Source organism: Macaca nemestrina, chromosome 17 (genome assembly GCF_043159975.1).
Source record: "Macaca nemestrina isolate mMacNem1 chromosome 17, mMacNem.hap1, whole genome shotgun sequence".
Classification (NCBI taxonomy): domain Eukaryota; kingdom Metazoa; phylum Chordata; class Mammalia; order Primates; family Cercopithecidae; genus Macaca; species Macaca nemestrina.
In genome coordinates, this window is record NC_092141.1 from 69,252,400 (window position 1) to 69,264,281 (window position 11,882).

Below are 11,882 nucleotides of genomic sequence, written 5' to 3' on the forward strand. Positions count from 1 at the left end.
TGCAGTTTCGTGTCACCTGTTGCAGAAGATGTGTAGTTGATCATCTAGACATAATTGCCGAAGATGAACTTTTGGACCGACTTCTGACACACAGCGTCAGTATCAGATTTCTTACACAGCGACTTTTTCTTTTCACTCTATTTCTGAGGAAAAAGCCCTCCCGAAATCCGTAGTGAATTTCTCCATGGTAACCCCTCTTCTGTTTTCACACAGAAACGTTTCTCTAGGCTGGTGCATTTTGTTAAACACCCCCGCCCCCTGCCCCCACCGCAAAGTCTACTTTGTATTAAATACGTGGTTGCAATTTACTAAATTGTGAAATTAACCGAAACAACAACCGGCAAGACTTTCCTTTATAATTTTGCAAATCTAGATTAATTAGAATCTGGTTTTAAAAACATTTAAAAAATAAAGTTTATGAGGAAATACTTGTGATGAAAAAGTACCCTTTTTTCCTTGAAATGAGTTGTGTCATGTCTTTCTCAGAGAAACTAGGGTAGTAGAAGTGGTTAAATTGCAAAGTTTCTGTTTTTTTAAATAAATGCTTAAATACTTATTGGAGAAGTAGGGTAGTATTATATTAAGCCAAATGTAAACCCATGTAGATTGTCCTAACATAAACTGAAAAAGTAATTTCTTTTGCCCGATAGTCAGAATCATTGCCAGACTTGCCCTGAGAAGCTGGCTAGAGAATGAAGGGAATGAATCAAGTGTCCGATATTTATGTCTTATATGTAGAAAGGAATACATGTAAATTCTTCCCAACCTAATTTTTAATGCATCTTTTTTTTGTTTGTTTGTTTGTTTGAGACAGAGTCTTGCTCTGTCGCCTAGGCTGGAGTGCAATGGTGCAGTCTTGGCTCACTGCAAGCTCCACCTCCCGGGCTCAAGAGATTCTCCTGCCTCAGCCTCCATAGCAGCTGGGATTATAGGTGCCCACCAGCGCGCCTGGCTAATGTTTGTATTTTTAGTAGAGATGGTGTTTCACCATGTTGGCCAGGCTGGTCTTGAACTCCTGACCTCGTGATCCGCCCACCTTGGCCTCCCAAAGTGCTAGGACTACAGGCGTGAGCCACCGCGCCTGGCCTAGTACATCTTTTATAGTAATAACTTTTACCTTAAGAAATCACATGCTGGTCTTTGTACCCAGAGCCGGTAATTGAAACATGGAGACTGGATTGCATACACCCCTGGAACAAGTTTTTTCTGGTTAGAGCTAAGACATTTTGGCAGGGCAGTAAGTCCTATTTGAAGGCCTAGCAAATAATATTTAGGATTGATGGTTGTGCATATGCTGACTTAAATTACAATTTGTAGCTAGGTGTCCTTTAAAAAAATGTGTTTACTTTTGATACTTTTGTGACATTTTTTCTTTTTTGGAGAAGGAGTTTTGCTCTTAGTGCCGGGGCTGGAGTGCAATGGTACGATCTCGGCTCACTGCAGCCTCCGCCTCCCAAATTTAAGCAGTTCTCCTGCCTCAGCCTCCCAAGTAGCTGGGATTACAGGCATGCACCATCACGCCTAATTTTGTATTTTTAGTAGAGACGGGGTTTCTCCATGTTAGTCAGGCTGGTCTCGAACTCCCGGCATCAGGTGATCCGTCCGCCTCAGCCTCCCAAAGTGCTGGGATTGCAGGCGTCAGCCACCATGCCTGGCCTGACATTTTTTTTTATTTTTTATTTTTTTTTGAGACGGAGTCTCGCTCTGTCGCCCAGACTGGGGTGCAGTGGCCAGATCTCAGCTCACTGCAAGCTCCGCCTCCCGGGTTCACGCCATTCTCCTGCCTCAGCTTCCCGAGCAGCTGGGACTACAGGCGCCTGCCACCTCGCCAGGCTAGTTTTTTGTATTTTGTAGTAGAGACGGAGTTTCACCGTGTTAGCCAGGATGGTCTCGATCTCCTGACCTCGTGATCCGCCCGTCTCGGCCTCCCAAAGTGCTGGGATTACAGGCTTGAGCCACTGCGCCCAGCCCTATTTTGTTTTTTTTTAATGACACTTGCAGCCTACTGTGTGTCTACTTGTCCTATCCGTATTTGAAATGATTAACTCTGTAGAGACAGTATTGAGCTTATTCCCCTGCAGCTCCTGTAACAGTGTTTCGCTCATAGCCGCTGCTCATCAAAGGTTGGTTGGATAAATTATTGTTAGTAGATGAGAACTTGTAATAGATGAAGTTTTGATAATTCTAGTGATAATTAGTGGGTGTCATAACCCCTAAATATTTTGGATTTAGGGAACTAAAAATTGTTCTAATTGGTTTTTGTTTTTTGTTGTTGTTATTCTTTTCTAATTGGGTTTTAATGGACAATTTGATCAGTGAATGTTTTTATTTTTATTATTTATTTATTTATTTGAGATGGAGTCTCGCTCTGTTGTCCAGGTTGGAGTACAATGGCCCGCACGATCTTGGCTGTCTGCAATCTTTGCCTCCCGAGTTCAAGCAATTCTCCTGCCTCAGCCTCCCGAGTTGCTGGGACTACAGGCGCACACCGCCACGCCCAGCTAATTTTTTGTGTTTTAGTAGGGATGGGGTTTCACTGTGTTGCCCAGGCTGTTCTCAAACTCCTGAACTCAGGCAATCCGCCCTCCTCGGCCTCCCAAAGTACTAGGATTACAGGCGTGAGCCACCTCCCCCAGCCCAGTGCATGTTTTTCATTGCAAGAGTTACTTTGTTTTTGAGTTGCTGTTTCATATTGCTTGCCAGGCATTTTCCTTTATTGTCTGTGATGTTAATTTGGATGTTTTACCTTTTGCAGCACATTATTTCTTAAGATTATGGTAAAATGGATGTGACTTTTTTTCCTTATTTCTTCTAAAAACAAAATGGGGTACATGTGCAAAACGTTCAGGTTTGTTGCATAGGTATACGTGTGCCATGGTGGACTGATACACCTATTGACCTGCCCTCTAAGTTCCCTTCTCTTGCCCCCTACCCCCCCAGATGTGAGTGATGTTTTGAGTTCTAAACTTTTAGAACATGCCCACTTGCCTCGAATGAGTAACAGCGCGTGACAGTGAGTTGTTTAGGCTCAGTACTAGTTTCAATGGTTTTATAGTCTGTACTTCCTGGGTGGAGGGCTGTCAGGTAAATGTGTAGATGGAAGAATGGTTTAAGATATATGAATAACACATAAAGAAGTATGACTGATGAATTTGAATCCTGTTGTACTGCAAAGGCTGAAAGAGGAATTTACTTTATTGGTAATTTAGAGTAATTTGATTAATTTTTATAGTTTATAGCGTTGGCTTAGTTACTGGCATTTGACATTCCTAACATAAGAAATCACCCACTCCTAGTATAAGAAATAACTCAGTATTTTGTGGCTAATATAACTTAATGCAATGACTTTAGTTGATATTACTAAAGTCATGCAAAGTTTATTTATTGAAGATTGTTTTCCTTTTATGGAAAAAATGTAAGGATGACAACTGTTTAGTGTAAAATTGAAATCACCTAGGGTTGCTTAAGCTGAAGGCATATGGCTGAATAATGCTTTGATTAATTTATTTGTACTTTTTAAATTTAGAATTATTTCAGCCTATAGGTTTTATGACATTGCCAATATAATGAGAAGGATTGTGTAGGAAGTGTTTTCAGTAGGCATTTGGTGAAGTTCTGACAGCACTTTGAAATTAAGCATTTGCTAATTTTAAGAAATTGTATTTAAAACAGAATGTTGTGTTTCAGTCTCAAGTCTTGTGTGAGACTTCTGAGAATACTTACCTGGAATTTTAAAACTTGGAACCTCTGATGACTTCATAAAACAAAAGTCCTGGTGTTATCCTGAGAGAGTTAGTGATTTATGTCCTCTAAGGATTGTGACAGTGGAGATCAGTGGCAAGAGATGCCATGAGTGAACCATAGATTTACCTCAAACAGAATTTATCACTGCTTTGACAATATTATTCCCACCAGTGTCAACTTAATATCTTTTCAGTATAATTTCTGATTGCTACAGGCGTGGTACAAAGTGCAGTGGGCATTTAAAGGAGGGAGAGATTATATACCCTGTTTAAGGGGATTGGTGTGGGCATAGGCTTCCTGGATGGGCATGTGGAGGGTAAGGACAGGCAGATTGAAGGAGGGAGGGGGAGGGAGCAGGAGGAGTAGCAGGCACTTGTTGTAAAGTGTGGGCAGTCTCAAGTAACTCGGTTTAACAAGAGCCTGAGAGTGTGAATAGGAAATAAACCAAAGCTCCCTTGTATGCCGTGTTGGGCAGTACCTAGAGGATCAGGCTATAGCAACTGTGCTTTCCCCCTCATCTGTAGAATAAGGATTGGGCTAGATCGTGATCCTCAGACCTTTTCCCTCCTGAACACCCCGAGGAGATATGCTGTATTCCCAGCAGCACCATGCACAAACATGAAACAGAACCACATCAAATCACAGAGATGCTGTTGAACCACTGGTGTAGCCTTTCTCCCAAACTGAGAGAATTACTAGGGAAGTGGCCTGAAACTCTCTCTCTCTTTCAAATCTATTTCAAATCTTTAATTTTGGGTATGGGATGATCGGAAGATCTTGAAAGAGTGGGGTGTGATTTCAGAGGGATGCCACGAAGTTTAGCATAGCTTCTGTTCTGCAGGATGGATTGACAAGGACGAGATAGCTGATGGGTTTTGTAGTCCTGAATGGAAGATCAGTCCAGGAGGTACTTTAGAGTTCTTCAGGCCTTGACACATAGAGTGTAGAGAGAGGAATGCATCACCTATGCCTCCCTAAGAATGGTAGTACTTTCAGTAACAATAGGGAGGTCAAGATTATAAGGGAAATTAATGACATCTGTTTTCGGGTATCAGTACCTCAAGAGGTTAAACATGGGAATTAAAATGAGAGCCAAAAGGGTTTTGAAAAAGGCAACATGATTTGTGAGTAGTAGAGAGGCATGTCCTAGTTATGCAGTAATAAATAGTCTTGCATACAGTTCGTGCTTTTCTATTGTGCTCATGCATGGGCGTGTTTGGAAGTTTGTATTGAAACATGCATATAAAAGGACTGGGCATGTTAAGACCAGGAGCTCTGGTCTCTTCTGTTAGGTCCTCCTTTCCTCAGTCCTCAAGACCCCGTGTCTTCCCTTTGACTAAAGACCCGTAATGGTGGAGACATGGGGGTGAGAGTAGTAGTCAGGGTGGGCAGGTGGTAATCTGGGTAAGGCAGGAGCAAATCCTAGCTGATGCCCTTTTCCCTTCCTGCTCCTTAGCCGGGCTCGAATCCCGCTTCCTGGGAGATCTTCCCTGAGTCCTGTTGCGCACCTTGTTCTTCCTTCTCTTTGAGTGCCTGTTGACAGTGGCTATGATCTCAGCACTAGCTTAACACTGACACTAATTATTCTAATTTTTTTTTTTCTTTTGAGATGGAGTCTCACTCTGTCACCCAGGCTGGAGTGCAGTGACGCAATCTCGGCTCACTGCAACCTCCACCTCCCAGGTTCAAGCGAATCCCCTGCCTCAGCCCTCTGAGTGGCTGGAACTACAAGCGCCTACCACTACACCCGGCTAATTTTTGTACTTTTTAATAGAGACAGGGTTTTACCGTATTGGCCAGGCTGGTCTTGAACTCCTGACCTCGTGATCCACCTGCCTCGGCTTCCTGAAGTGCTGGGATTATAGGCAGGAGCCACCACGCCCGGCCTCTAATTTTTTTCATGCTTTTGGTTCTTTAACATAAGCATCAGGAGGCACCATGTTTCTTAACTTAAAAAAACAAATGCACTTTAAAAGATCAAAAGTGACCATATGGAAAGAATTAAAATGCATGTAATTAAATATAATGTTTTAATTGTTTTGTCTGCTGGCATATATCTAAAATTTTTATGTTTTTCTAGATAGTTATTTTCAAATATTTTGTGATTGTCACATTTTAAAAACAGTGACAGTAATAGTTAACATTTACTGAACATCTTTTAAATTGCAGAATGATTTTCAAGCAATATTTATGAAAATTCAGTTTTTAAAAGGTAACAGCTTTATGGAGATATAATTTACATACTGTAAAATGTAACCCTTGTAAAGTATATAATTTAGGTTTTTTTTAGTATATTGACAGAGTTATGCAACCATTAACATACCTAATCCAGCACGTTTTTATGCCCCTGCAAAAGAAGTCCATACCTATAGCCGTCACTCCCTGTTCTTCACCTCCCTCCTGCTCACCCCCTGGCAACCACTAATCTACTTTCATTCTCTGTTGATTTGTCTCTTACGGACATTACTTATTAAGTGGAATAATACAATGTATGGCTTCTGTCATTTAGCCTAATGTTTTCAAGGTTTATGCATATCTTAGCATGTATCAGTACTATATTTGAATAACACTTCATTGTATGGCTATACCACTTTTTTTTTTTTTTAAATGGAGGCAGGGTCTTGCAGTGTTGCCCAGGCTGACCTGAAACTCCTGGGCCCAGGCTCCCTGCCTCAGCCTTCCAGCCTCCAGAGTAGCTAGGGTTACAGGCACACACCTCTGTGCCCAGAGACCATGTTTTGCTTATCCATTTCATAAGTTCATGGACACTTTAACTGTTTCCACTTTTTGGCTATTATGAATAATGCTGCTGAGCACATTCGTGTGCATTTATCTATACATATGTTTTCATTTCTCTTAGGTAGATAACTACGATTATTTGCTGAATTATTGCAAATTAAATTTTAATTTCTTTTTTTTTTTTTTGACACAAAGTCTCACTCTGTCACCCAGACTGGAGTACAGCGGCATGACCATGGCTCACTGCAACCTCTGCCTCCTGGGTTCAAGCAATTCCCCTGCCTCAGCCTCCTGAGTAGCTGGGACTACAGGTGTGTGCCACCACACCTGGCTAATTTTTGTAATTTTAGTAGAAGGGGATTTCACCGTGTTGGCCAGGCTGGTCTTGAACTTCTGACCTCAAGTGATCCACCCACTTTGGCCTCCCAAAGTGCTGGGATTACAGGTGTGAGCTACCGCGCCTGGCAGAAAATAATTCAGGAGTTAGAATGAATCCTTGATGATAGATTGGTTAGGCTGGGATGTGGTGAGTGGGAGAAAAGGAGTCATGGATGAACTGACTTCTAAATCTCCTGTTAGAAATGCTTGCTCCCCAGTGCTGTAAAGAAATAGCACTTGAACATAAATGTAATTTATTTAGTAAGGCCATTATTACTTCCTGCAGAAAGGGTACACTCGCCAGCAGTTTTGCCATGAGAGTACACCGAACAAAGAAGACAGGGTCATTTATAAACTGAAGCGTCTACCCTACTGCTGTGTCTGGTTTCCTTTGACTGGAACGGGACCTTACATTCTGTATTTGTCCCTATTGGCTAGTAACTTAGAACTTTTAAAAGAGGCAAAGGTAGAGGGGAACAAAGGAAGAAGTAACTTATGGAATGTTGAGAAAGGTAGAAACACTTTTAAATAAGGAAGAGGAGGCGAGGTGTGGTAGGTCATGCTTGTAACCCCCCCACTTTGGGAGGCCGAGTTGAGCAGATCACCTGAGGTTGGGAGTTTGAGACCAGCCTGACTAACATGGAGAAACCTCACCTCTACTAAGAATACAAAATTAGCTGGGCATAGTGGTACTTGCCTGTAATCCCACCTCCTCAGGGGGCTGAGGCAGGAGAATCACTTGAACCTGGGCGGCGGAGGTTGTGGTGAGCCAAGATCATGCCATCGCACTCCAGCCTGAGCAACAAGAGCGAAATTCCATCTCAAAAAAATAAATAAAATAAAATAAAATAAGATAAAATAAATAAAATAAAATGGAACAGGCTATGACCTAATGCTTGCTTGGACCACTATAAGCATGCCAGGGCAAATACTTAGGCTACATTGTGGGAGCTAAGAACATAAAGCACATTGATTTTTTTATTACGGCTAGCAGATATTTAAGAATGTTAGCACAGGTCTTCGAATAAATTTTGCTTCTAAGAGAAGTTACTATTTATTCCTAATTAGACAGGGAGGAAAATCTTTGAAGAGGAACCTCTACTTTACTTTTTACATCTCCCTTATTTCTTTTTTCCTTATTCACTCCTTATTTCTTCTTTTCATCTCAACTTGATGTAGTAATATTGATTTCTTTGTAGTTCCCACACACCTAACTCCTAGTCACCCATCCATCACCTTCTCCAGCCTGCCGTCTCTGATCACCATTCCCTGTACCCCCAGGTGGGGCTGAGTTCCTTTGGTTCCCACCCCCTTAACCTCCAGGACCATGTGCATTAATTGTTTTAGTTTCCAAATATTTGGGGATTTTTTAGGTATCTTCCTGTTACTGATTTCTAATTTCATTTCATTTTGTTCAGAGAGCATACTTTGTATGACTTTAATTTTGTAAAACATTTTTAGAAGTTTGTTTTGCACCCCAAAATTTTGTCACTCTAAGTGAATGTTCCATATGTAGTTGAAAAGAATTTTGTATTCTGCTTTTGTTAGGTGGAGTATTGCATGAATATCAATTAGGTCAAGTTTGTTGATAGTGTTATTAAGATCTGTCTTTCTACTTGTTCTGTTGATCACTGAGAGAAGTGTTGAAGTCGACAGCTATTGTGAAGGATTTGTCTGTTTCTCCTTGAAGTTCTTGCAATCTTCATGTATTTTGAGGGTCTGTATTCATGTATTTTGAGGCTTCTTCCTAAAGTCCATACACCTTTAGGAAGGATTGTTTTATCCTCTTAATTACTTAACCCCTTTATCTATATCTTTGTCTGTTAAGACGTGGAACTGAAATGGCCTGTTAATGATCTGGCCCTTCCTTCATTACACCTTACTTTGGGCAGGGAATGTCCCATTCAGTCTCTGTAGTGCCTGGTTAAATCTCTTGAATGCAGTAGGCAGCACAGGTAATTGTGGAACTGAATGTTGAGTCAAAACCTGTGGATTGTTTTCACCCTCTGTACTGTCCAGTATGGTAGCTACTAGACAAATGTGGAGAGTTAAATTAATTAAAACTAAGTAGGCCAGGCGTGGTGGCTCACACCTGTAGTTTCAATACTTTGGGAGGCTGAGGTGGGAAGTCACTTGAGGCAGCAGTTCAAGACCAGCCTGAGCAACAGGGTTTTGTAAAAACCCTGTCCTCACAAAAGAATTAAAATAGTTGGGCATAGGATGGCGTGCCTGTAGTCCTACCTATTTGGGAGGCTGAGGTGGGAGGATTGCTTGAGGCCAGGAGTTTGAGGCTGTAGTCATCTATGGACTATGCCACCACACACTAACCTGGGTGACAGAATGAGAACCCATATCTTAAAAAAAAAAAAATTAAGTAAAATGAAAACTTCGGTTTCTCCAGTGGCACCAGCTATTATATGTTCATTTCAAGTGCTCTGTATTCACGTGTATTGCACCACACAAATGTAGAGCATTTGGGGCATTTCCTATCATTGCAGAAAGTTCGCCTGGACTCATTGTAGGCAGTCTGCCTCTGTTAGACCAGTGAGAATTTACCTAACATCTCTTTTTTTTCTAGCCTTGTATTTGCCCTAAATCCTGCACAGCTTGGGTAGCCCCAGCGATCTGGCTGAGTGAGGTCCTCCTTTGTGGAGACTCTGGGCCCCGCGTTATTTGTGTATGTGATGGTATCGCATTTCTGCAATAAGATTTGGGGTCATGTGTGAGATGACTTTCCATTATTTGTTGTTCTTTGTGGTAGGGTGAAGAGGCAGTCAGTTAACACATAATTAGAAAATCTGCCACAGTCCTGGTAAAATTAAGCTAAGAGTCATATATATAGGCCAGAAGGGAAGGAAGGATTAGGATTCAGAGACTTTTGGTTGAGAAATTAAATTTGATAACTCAGAGAATTTCAGTGTTATAAAAGTGTAAATGTTGATATGCAAACTGAATTGTGAGATGTTAGTATGTCCTAGTGTGTCTGGATTCTCCTATATAAAACCTCTTTCTCAGGAGTCACTGGTCAAATTATTTATCTATGGAACCCCCTGAGATTTGCTAAGAAAGTTATGCTTAGACTCCTCTCTATTTATGGATATGTTCTGTAATTCACACACTTGGGAAACGGCATGGCCATGTGATTCATACAAAATGGCAACATTCAGTAGGTGCAGTTTATATGTTTTACTAGAAATACGGCTTCTTGCTCGATTTCAGAATGTTCATAGTGCCTCTTTTGAGGTCTGTGTGTGTATTTTATTTATGGAAGTTAAAAAGTATTTCAGAAATGCATATATTAATCTGTGTGGAATTTCTCTTGTCCTTGGACCAAGAAGTGGTCCAACACTTAAAACAGTGAATAACATCTTAGCCCATCCTAAAACAATCCTTCCTAAAGGTTTATGAACTTAATAACAAAGCCTCAAAATACATGAGGACTCGTAGAACTCCAAGGAGAACCAGACACATCCTTAACAATATTGTAGACTTCAACACTCTTCTTACAGTAATCGAGAGAACAAGTAGATAGAAAGAAAGTGCACTTTTCCCTGTTTCTGTAGACATCAAAATTATTTCACGGCCGGGCGCGGTGGCTCAAGCCTGTAATCCCAGCACTTTGGGAGGCCGAGACGGGCGGATCACGAGGTCAGGAGATCGAGACCATCCTGGCTGACATGGTGAAACCCCGTCTCTACTTTAAAAATACAAAAAACTAGCCGGGCGAGGTGGTGGGCGCCTATAGTCCCAGCTATTCGGGAGGCTGAGGCAGGAGAATGGCGTGAACCCGGGAGGCGGAGCTTGCAGTGAGCTGAGATCCGGCCACTGCACTCCAGCCTGGGCGGCAGAGCGAGACTCTGTCTCAACAAAAAAAAAAAAAAAAAAAAAAAAATTATTTCACACACTTCTGAAAGTCTCATTCAGTAAGTTACTCATGTCTCCACCTTATGACTGTACTGTGCTTTCAAAGTGCTGTGCAAAGAATAAAAAGTTTTAAAGTGACTTTACTGTAATTTCAGATACATATTTGAACTTTTGAGTCTGAATTATCCAGGTGAAATGCATTGGATCTCTGATCCTCTGTAAACTGGGAAGATTACCTTCTTCCAGGTATGCTGGTTGTCCTTAACTGCCTTAATGGCATGAGTTGTGAATCTTCTCTGTCTCAGAAGAAACCTAACAGTGGAGATTGTTTATGGCAAGGGTCACAAATTTACATGCTCAGAAGGTTAGGACCCTCTGTAAGGTAAAGACATGAAGTGCCCCCTTCTTTATTAACACATAACTGCATTTGCTGATAATATTTATTTGCCTAGAATTCAGGCCCTTTTTGCTGTTACAGACAGCGCTGTCCTAAATGTGCTAGAGAAGTATCTTTAGTCACTTAAGCTGGTGTTTCTGTAGGGTAGGTTCCTAGGAGTGGGACTGGATTGTTGGGTTACAGTCTGTGCCATTTAGAAGACTGAACCAGATTATACTCTCAGCATCTGTTTGTTTTTAAACCTTCCCTAGTCTGTGCTTACGTGTTTTTTTGTTTTTGTTTTTGTTTTTGTTTTTTTGAGATGGAATCTCACTCTGTCACCCAGGCTGGAATACAGTGGTGTGATCTGGGCCCCTGCAACCTCCACCTCCCTGGTTCAAGCAGTTCTCCTGCCTCACCCTCCCGAGTAGCTTGGATTACAGGCGCATGCCACCATGCCCGGCTTATTTTTTTGTATTTTTGGTAGAGACAGGGTTTCACCATGTTGGCCAGACTGGTCTCAAACTCCTAACCTCAGGCAGTCCGCCCGCCTGGGCCTCCCAAAGTGCTGGGATTACAGGCGTGAGCCACTGCGCCTGGCCTATGTGGTTTTTTTTTTTTTTTTTTTTTTTTTTTTTTTTTTTTTTTTTTTTTGAGACGGAGTCTCGCTCTGTCACCCAGGCTGGAGTGCAGTGGCCGGATCTCAGCTCACTGCAAGCTCTGCCTCCCGGGTTCACGCCATTCTCCTCCCTCAGCTTCCCGAGTAGCTGGGACTACAGGC

General features: G+C 41.8%; 1 protein-coding gene across 1 annotated transcript in view; it reads left to right on the plus strand.

Annotated features, from left to right (window-relative positions):
* Positions 1 to 11,882, plus strand: part of LOC105468206 (leucine-rich repeat-containing protein 37A3-like) — a 78,944-nt gene that overhangs the window by 927 nt on the left and 66,135 nt on the right. The window lies entirely within an intron of this gene.